The sequence below is a fragment of the Terrapene carolina genome, unplaced genomic scaffold (genome assembly GCF_002925995.2).
Source record: "Terrapene carolina triunguis isolate 2854851 unplaced genomic scaffold, T_m_triunguis-2.0 Scaffold62, whole genome shotgun sequence".
Lineage (NCBI taxonomy): Eukaryota > Metazoa > Chordata > Testudines > Emydidae > Terrapene > Terrapene triunguis.
Genome location: NW_020664413.1, coordinates 53,336,548 through 53,346,435, shown reverse-complemented (window position 1 = coordinate 53,346,435; position 9,888 = coordinate 53,336,548). Strand labels below are relative to the sequence as shown.

Here is a 9,888-nt window from a genome sequence, read left to right as displayed (position 1 = left end):
GCAAGGCGCAGCTGGCGGGAGTGACACCCCCCGCCCCATTCCCCCATGGACGGCCCAGCCCTGGGCTGTGCTGCGGCTGGGAGAGCTCAGGAGTCAGTGACCCTGCTCCCTGCCCCCGGCGCCAATAGACAGCGCTGCCCCCCCCACCCCGGGCTGCAGAGGGCACCGCGGGTCCCCCCCCCGTGCAGCTGCTGACTCAACCCTTTGAGGAGGTGGGGGGCGGGGAGAGGAGGGGCCGGGCCAGCCCCCAGGACCGCTCATTATCCCCATTGTTGGTTGTTGTGTTGGAAAGACAAGGTGCCGGGGCGCAGCGCGGCGGGAGGGGGGGATTGAGCCTGCTGCGGCGGGTGGGGGGGATTGAGCCTGCTGCGGCGGGTGGGGGAGAGGAAAGTGGCAGGTTAAGCGGCAGCAGCTGCCTGCTGCAAGGACTGCATGACTCCCGCAGCCTCGCCTCGCTGCGGTCCGCCCCCTTCCCAGACCCGGAGGCTGCTGGAGGGGAGGGAGGTGCCGCTGCCTGGACAAGGAGGGGCCCTGCAGGAATATTCGTCCTCAACGTGCAGTTTGGCTGGCAGGCCCCCCGCCCAGGATCCCGTCTGCAGCCGCTGCTGGTGGTAAGTTGAAAGGGGGCTGCAGGGTGTGTGCGTGCGAGGTAGGGGGATTGGGGTGTGTGCACCCTGCTCGCTGCGCTTGTCGGAGGCGGAGTCGCCTGCTGCTGCTGCTGCTGCTGATCATTTGCTGGGTTTCCATCCCCGCGACCGTCTCTGCTGGGGTAGCAGGTAGAAAGGTGGATGGAGAATGAGCTGCTTGGGTTCGCCTCCGCGGCTGTTCTGCTCATTATCACGATACGCTTCCGTTTTTTGGTTTGGGGTTTTTTTTTTTTTTGGTACACAAGCTGTTGGAGATTTTTTTTTTAAACTCTAAATGAGCCTATTTGATGAATATTCTTTAAGTGTCAGCCCTTCATCGTAGGCAGAGGGTTAAATAGCTGCATTGCTTTTCTCGTTTTGTTTTTTTTAAATATGTTGATGAAACTGTTTCTTATGGCATGAAGTAACCTGGAACTGCAGGCTTGGATGTATACATTTCCTGTGTGAAGTGCAATGGCAGATGTGTCAAGTTCCTCCATTCCCTATCTCTTCCAGGCTCGTCTGTTTCACGTGTGCCTGTGCGGAGAAAGGCTGCATGGATTTGTTTGTGCATGGATTTGGGGGAGAAATTAAGATATAAATTTGCAGTAAACTAGTGAAAGTGGTTGTTGGAACCATAAAGTTTAAAATGCAAAATACATGTTTATTGGTAGGAGATGTAAATGTTGGAGATTCACAGTCACTGGAACACTAATTCAGGATAACTTCATATGAAGGACGTAGGCAGCTAACTGATGCATAATCCCCACTATAAAAAATGGTCCTTAAGCTTTTTGTCTGTTTAATTATGACTGCGACTGTTTTCTATTCAGAAAACATTCCTTTTGTCTGTCACTTTGTGCATTGCATTTATCTCCTCCAGTGTTTCTCACTGTTTAGTATGATATTTATTTAATGTGATTCCCAAGATTTTCTCTAATTTCTGGGATGTTGTATTGGAACTAGTGATTTTTCATGTTAATAATATTTTAATTATCTAAAAGAATAAGAACCAAAGTCTTGTATTTTGTAGTCTTCTTATCACTCTGGTTATTTTCTTATGTAGCGTGGAGATGATTTTTTCTTGCCATGATTGATTTCTCTAGCCTCTTCTGGACAGATATCATTACAAACCAAGAGGGTTTTTCAAAAAGGAAAGAGCCATTTGTCTTTCTAAGAAGCTTTATGGTCTCAATAAAACTATAGGAGCCTATTGTGTGGGGACAATATTGGTTACTTAATTTAGTACTCTGTTCATCTAATGTTGGATTGTCATCAGGAGCCTGTATAGCTTGTTCATAAATAAAAGGCAGACCTTGTTTTCTCCTCTGCTAGGAAGCTATGTAAAAGTAGCCTCTATACTATACAAAGTCTTCACAAAAGGCCCAGTCCTGAATTCCTTGTGCACCCAAATTCCCGTTGATGAGCTTAAGCAATAGAAAATTAGGTCCTTACTTTACTTTAGAGCTATATAGAGATACTTCCAGTATGTTCTTAGATGCTTTTCCTGTTTTCTGTTTGCAAGAGTTATACATTTCTTTTAATCTTTGTTAGTTTGTAAATATTTAAATAGAAATTCCTTGCAGCACTGAAAAACTGAAATTGATGGCATGGGTAGATGAGATAAACGAAGTTCTTACTAAAAAGAACAGGAGTACTTGTGGCACCTTAGAGACTAACAAATTTATTAGAGCATAAGCTTTCGTGGGCTACAACCCACTTCTTCGCATACTACCCAAATGGAAATTTTCCCTCCTGTTAGGCTCTATCATAACCTTTTGGAAAAGTCTCTCTTAATGAGTGATTATATATGATTGATGTACATGACTATAAAATACATCATTATTAGCATATCAAAGAAACAATCTAATGCTCCCTTCCAATCTAAACCGTTGTGTAGGATCGAAAATTCTAAAAGATGCATAGGCTTTGAGTGACAGGTAGATGACAAAACTGACCTGCACAGTTCAGAGACTACTTTTCATATTTAATCTTTCAGTGAACTGTTGATTTACAACATAATCTAGCAAAACAGGATCCATGTATCTTTACTGGCTTGCACAGGAATTTAACAAAGTCACCTTAAACTAGACAGTGGGCATGCATGACAATTCCTGTGGTTGACTAAAAACTAATTTTTAATTATGCTTAATAAATCATGCTTTATAGTTATACTTTATAGGCCTTCAGTTCATTTGTTTTAAAAAAAATCTAAACAGCCTAATCACAACTTCAAGGCGAACTTGTGGCATATCTTTCAGTCTGGCTGGTACATTACTACAGCATTTGTTTTGGCTTGGAGCCATGGAATATCACTGCAGGAATCCCCTGCCTTCTTTAAAGGCATACTTTACCATGGTGTTGCTTGTTTTCAAAATTAATTTTTTATTGTTTTACATTTACAGTGATTTTCAAACCTGTTAAATCCAGGATGGCATGTCCCTTTAAGAAGCTCAGTGAGTCCTTCTATGACGTTTATGGTGGCTGTTTGCCAGAACAATATGCTGTTTTGCCAGCTTTCCTGAGAAGAAATGGAACAAATTTTGCTTTGCAAGATTAAATAGTCATACTGAATTAAAAACAAAAAGATGATTGCTGTTGTAAAGCAGTTTTAAAAAAATTTAAGGAATACACGATTACATTTTTCATTATGTGGAAGCAGCCAAAGGATGATATGCTGTGTGATATATGGCATAGGAAGCTTTTTGAGTACTGAACTGAAGAAACTGAGTCTGCACATCATGGTTTTTAAATAATTTCAAGTAAATAATTTTCCATGTTTCCTATCTTAATCCAATCCAGATTTTTCTGTTTTTTTTTTTAAAACCCTGTGACTATCAGAACTAATATGTTTGATCCATTATATCCATTCAGTTCCACTAACTACAATGTAATTGCACAGAAATAAGGAAAATAATGTTTACTAATTAATTTTTGTCAAAGTATTATTTAATTGACTTAAAGGGGACTTAAACATGTGCTTAAAATTAAGTATATGTTTAAGTGCTTTGCTGAGCTGGGGCCACAGACATAGGAACTGGTGGGTTTCATAACATAGGATGAGAAAACGCCTTCAACAAAGCCTAGCTGTGTTGATGATTTTGATGCCCTCATTGAGGGCAGGGGTAGTCAACAGCTGGACTGCGGGTAAAATCTGGACCACCAACACGCTTTTGGACCACAAAATCTTTTTAGTTACTTATTATTATCATTATTGTTATTGCCATGTGGAAAATGTTTCTCTGGAGTCTGAACCTTGACTATAACTTGACCAAGAAATTTGGACCTTGACAAAAAATAATCGACTATTCTGTACTAAGGGGGTGTACTAAGCTCTTGTCTGCATGTCCCCTATTGATGGTGAAAACTCTCTAATGTTATGGCAAAGGGGTTGGAGGGCATTCCAGCTATTCATATGCCAAGATGAAAGTTCACGTCAATGCCCAAAATATAGAACTACGGGTAAAGAAGCTTAATAAAATCCAGTGAGCTGTTCTATGGTACTAGGCTCTAGAGAGAGGATCTGAAACAGGCTTGGGCCTGAAGTGAATTGTGCTCTTCATTACTGCCCTGAATGCTTTATGAAAGCACATAGGATGAGTCCTCAAACTTAACAGGAAAACGAGATTTTGCCTGCATTATGCATATGCCTTTATTCAACGAAAGAGCGTGTAGAGGACTGTTGGTAAGAAGTGGTTGCTGTCCACTGTGAGGTTTGTGGGCATTTGGGAGGATGTGCAGGTTTATTTGCTAGATCTGATGTTGAGTTTCTGTAGAAGGCAGAGCTATTGCAAATTTTTGCAGCATATGCTAGTTCATTAAGCTTTTTAGGTAATGACACAGGAGGCTTTTGTCCAGGCCTATTAGTGCCCTTGCAATGTTGAGAAGTATATGATTAACTGTTATCATTATTATTTACTTTAATATATGAATTTAGTACCTGAGAAAAATGCCAGATCAACTTTTCTGGAAACTGAAGTCCCTTGTGTATCTACAGAACAAGTATAACACAGAAAGTAGTTCAGGCTTCCTCTGCTGCTACCTCAATATGTCTCATTCTTGATCTGGAGGGCTACCTCTAGTGGAGAGACTGGGTTGAGTCTCTGGATATTAGGAAACACTATTTCACTAGGAGGGTGGTGAAGCACTGGAATGCGTTACCTAGGGAGGTGGTGGAGTCTCCTTCCTTGGAGGTTTTTAAGGCCCGGCTTGACAAAGCCCTGGCTGGGATGATTTAGTTGGGAATTGGTCCTGCTTTGAGCAGGGGGTTGGACTAGATGACCTCCTGAGGTCCCTTCCAACCCTGATATTCTATGATTCTGTGCCTGTTCAGTTAATGGCTTTCTGATGAGATGGTCAGTTTTGTTGGCAGCTGTGGTGAAGGTTTATGTAACATGGACACTTGCTGTATAGATAGGCAGTTACTGGCATTTGAAACACCCCACCACTTGTCCATGTAAAATACCTGAAAAATATAATTGAGTGATGGGTAATCTGAGCTGCTTGCTCTCCGGGGGGAGGGGAAGTAACCTTGGTGATCCTTAACCTAATAAATAGCTTGTTTCTCCAACCTTTATACAGCTATTGGAACACAATAGAGGAAACCCCTTGGGAACTGAGTAAAGAATAAACAATTGTGATATGAAAAGAGATCAGCTGAGCTGTTAAGTCTCTCTTGGAGCCAACTGCAGCCCATTCTAAGTTGAGAAAAAACATGTGTAGTGTTCTGTTTGTGAATCAACATATTGGACACATTTTTGTCATTTTTTTTAAACAATTCAACACGTGGCATTTTAGCCATGCAACCTCTAATAACATTGTCATGTACCTGTAATATTTTAATTTGGTCACTTGTATAGAATATCAGAAAAAATATTGGTTGTTGGGCTACAGAGCTACTGCCATATAACCAATGACTCAGGCTAGTCTGGTTCTCCTCAGTTTAAGTCCCAGGACTAAGCTCATTCTGAGTCCTACAACTCTGCTGCCTGTCCCGCAATGGGGACTGAGGGTGTAGAAGGGTGGGACCTTGGCCTGTGAGAGTGAGACCTGGTAGCCCTATCCCATCAGCCCAAAGCCCATCAGGAAAAGCCCAGGTCTCTTACCTCTGGCAACTGTTATTTTTTCCCCTTTTAACTGTACTGGAAATTAGCCTTAAGTTGTGACAAGTTAAAAACTCAACCAAGTACCTCAGTTAGGTACTAAGTAGGTTCTTTGGTACTTAGTTGAGTTGAAGGTGCTGCGACAACAGCAAAAAACTCCTCGGGCCTCTGCGAATTGGCTTGTGGGAGAAAAAATTCCTTTCTGATCCCAAACAGGAGATCAGCTAGACCTGCAGCATCTGCTAGTTTGGTTTCCCCTAACTAGTTCAGTGTGGGTAGGGTGGGGCTGCTGGAATGGAGCCAAAAGAGGCTCCACAGGGCCTCTGGTTAAATCCCTGGAGCTGGGGTGTGAGGGCCAACTAGCACTCCTACCCACCAACTCTCCAATGGGTTCCAGAGACTACAAGGTGGGGAGTAGGACGGAGAGGAGCTACCCAGTGTCCTTCACTGCGTGTCTCTCTCCCTTGGAGCTGGTGGTGAATGGGAACAGCCCCAGCAACATCAAATTCCCCAACCTGTTGCGGCAAGAGGGTGCATTTGATCTGGACACAGTGGCAAAATTAGGACGGAGAGATGGATGGATTTTAAGCATCAAGCCATAACTTGTGGCCTTCCCCTCCACAAAGGAGACCGAGAATGTTGAAGGTTGGAGACCTTTGCCTGTGAGGGCCACAATGTCTTACCTTGGCACAATCCTGCCTGTTTCACAACTTGCTCATGCATTCCCCATATTAAAACAGTGTTAAGATATAGTAGGTTGAACTTTAGGCATGAACTATCTTAGTATCCCTTTAAATCCATCAGTAAGCAACAATTAGTAAATAAAAACTAAGTTAACAAGCTTTGTTTTCTTCTTCTGTAGATAAGTTTGATTTCTTTCACATTTGTTGATAAACCTATATGTGTAAAGAAAATCAATATAAGGAAATTAATTAAAATAAATAGTGCATCCTCTTGATATTAGTATGTTATAAGGTTCTTGGTTCTGGCAAGGAAGGACCCCTCATATTAGTCTTTTTCACTCACATAAATTGATCTTTCCAATGGTGCTCTAAGTGATACCATCCACTTGAAATCTAATCATTTAAAAATATCATTTAGTTTCACACACATGTAGAAAGCAGAGAAACTGACTACATATACACACAAAGTGTTGTTAAATGCACAAAGCATTAAACTGGAAAAAAATAGAGAGAGCTATTTTTCCCTCTAGTCTTTCATCTGTAGTAGTTGCAGGCGTTACAAGTAACTATAGTATTTAAATGTTTTTCTGACAAATGTGATTCTTAAGTTGATGGCATCCCTTTAATAGCAAGTGAGACATTGTTAGGTGCACATATCCTTGTATTAAAGTTAATTAAAGTATACATTGGTTAAACATATGCGAGGCTCATCTTTTTTTTCTAAATAGAGTAGATTGCTTACTTTCATAAATGGTAATTCTGCAGAGCTCAGTATTCCAAATGCCTCAGAAATAAGAAAAGCCTGGAGCTTGAACTTCAGTGCTGAAGGGGAAAAAAAATTGGCTGGAGCTGTCTCACAGACACTCTGTGTATGTGTTTGATATTCAAAAGATGAAAAGCAACATCTAAAGAGTAAAACATTTCTCTTTCAGCCAGATCAGCCTAGTGCATTCTCATGTGGGCTGTAGTTCAACTGTAATGGGTCTTATTTGTCAAATAATTATTTTGGAGTCAAGTCCACAGCCCTTATTTAAATTGAGTAATGCTTTCTCCTGCAAATAGTTCCATTCAGAACTGAGCTCTTTATTCAGAATGGATTCTTTATTAATAAAGAATTCCACTTAAGGAAAAAAGAGAAATGTTGCTGTTGCAGGACTGATCTTTCACTTTTACTCATGTGGGTAAATTCATGTATTCTTTTTTTATTCTTTACAGTCTTCTGAATGACCCTAAATTTACCATACATTTAAAAACAATTAATTGGATGACCTGGGATTTTGGTAATGAAGCCTTCACTTTTAGGTTGCTCATTTGAATCTCGTTGCTAGGGACCAAAAGTTTTAACCATTTAATGGCTGTTCTGTGGCCTGTGAAAAATAAGTTAGTGGTCTCAGTTCAAGACTATAGTTAGATGATTTGGAAGAAGAGGGTGTGTGTTTGTGTGTGTTTCACATTGTCATGTTTTTTAATTCAAGCCTTTCTAGACATAACATTTGCTGAAAAAAAAAAATAAGCCAGATTTTCACTTGATGTAAACTGGCCTAGCTCTTTTTGGAGCTATACCGATTTACAACTGTTCATGATCAGGCCAGTTTCAGTTATTAACCAGACTAGCATCACCCAGTGTGATCTGATGTAATGTACCAGTTCTCTTTTTCTTTGTCATTTTGTTCTATGATTTTTGAAGACACTAGAATGTATTTCCATAATAGCAAACTTGCTTTAAAAATGCTATGCGATATGGTTAGTCTCTCTGGGAATTTACTACAGAGAAAATATCAAAATAAATTGCATTCAACAAACATGGAATTCATACTGTTAAATACAGCCAAAATGTTTTATAATACGTATGTTATATCTTTTTTTATTTTTTCCTATGAAGAGTTTCTGTTGTTATAGCTAGTCTTCTCTTTTCTGGACTTTAAAAAACAACCTTAAAACAGTACAGTCTATTAGGACTTGAATTAAAATATTTTCTCTCATTAAAATGTAAATATACATAATATTTTGCATTTCTGTAGCTATTTGAAAAAACCTCTGTACCATACAAGTACAATGCATGCTTGTGATTTTTCTTGTCAATCCATTGACTAGAATTAACCATAGTTGGTATGTAACTTACGGAGTATGAATAGTCTGCAGTGTGGCTTGCTATTTTAGTTCTGTGACCACATTTTCATCTACAGGTAGTTGTTGATAGTGTATCTACAGTTTATAATATGCCTGGGATGTTTTTTATTGAGAAGATCAGAATATTAAATGTATTTTATATGGCAACTGACAATGAAAATAATTTGTACGGGGAGTGTTTGCACAGAAAAAGAGTAGATTTTTCATCCTACATCCATGTACACAGAGGACCCCCCCATGGGGTGAGGGAGGAGGAAGTTAGATTTCTGCACAGTAGTGTTCACCCCAGACTATGCAACAGGCCCTGTCCTGAAATCCACAGGGGGAAGAAAGGACCGGATTTTGAGCAATCTTGACATTTGTGTTCCTCTGGGACAAACCAGATCACAAAGCATGTGAGACCTGGGAACAAAACATTCCCAGTCAGGGGGATCTGGCTAGGGAACAATCTTCGGGAGGAGATTAGATGAATCCAGAGTCTGTCCATCTTTAGGAAATGTTGTAAAACCTTCTTCTTTGACAAAGTCTTTCCACCATAAGTGGTGCTCACAGTATGAATGCTGCTTCTGCTCCGAGCCTCCTGCCAACCAGCTCCCTCTCTACTCAAAAAAAACTCCTCCAAAAACAAACAAACAAACAAACATTCTACCCTAAGCAGAGTTTGATGCCCAAAAGGGAGAAGTGCTTGAGACTCCATGAAGTTCACTAGGGATTTTGGTATTGCTTTGATTTTATGTGGAAAGTACTCACATATTACAGTGATGCATGGCAGCATGAAAGCTGCAGATAGATAGATAAATGCATTGTCCTCCCGCTGTCCTTATGAAACTCATGGTGGGAAGATTAAGCCCCCATACTATGTTATCTTTCTGCAGCACACCCTCTGTCCCCCAAGATGGGAATATCCCATAAAGAGCAATACTTGGGACTGACTCCCCATTTGGTTATGATGTTCCAAATCACAGATCTGGTAGTTTGAAGCTCAACGTGTGCATTTTAAGAGTCCAGGCAATTTTATGCAATATTGCATTTTGATACTTTGTATCTCTTAACTGAACATCCCCATTATATACCTCCTAATCGTACTCTGTAGTTAAATACAGCATGTAGAAACTGAGTTTTAAAAACATATTCTGAAGATGTCGGTTCTCTACCATGTTTTAATGATTCTGTCGATTACTTTCTTTAGTGTTCCCCTGCCATCCCTGGAGCTTGTTCTCTTCCAATTCCTTCCTCCACTAATTCTTTCTCTCTCTGATTTTTGTCTTCAGTCATCTGTGCTCTTCCTCCATAGTTTTAATCCCTCTCTGAGACTTCTGTCAAGATTGCCACTTAATTAATCACTGC

At 40.5% G+C, this 9,888-nt stretch overlaps 1 protein-coding gene across 2 annotated transcripts in view; it reads left to right on the top strand.

Moving 5' to 3' along the window:
- Positions 1-420: 420 nt before the first annotated feature.
- Positions 421-9,888, top strand: part of HECW2 (HECT, C2 and WW domain containing E3 ubiquitin protein ligase 2) — a 240,733-nt gene continuing 231,265 nt past the window's right edge. For both annotated transcript variants that reach the window (XM_024195306.2, XM_024195310.2), the window contains exon 1: positions 421-611. The gene's annotated coding sequence lies outside the window, so the exon portion shown is untranslated. The remainder of the gene's footprint in view (positions 612-9,888) is intronic.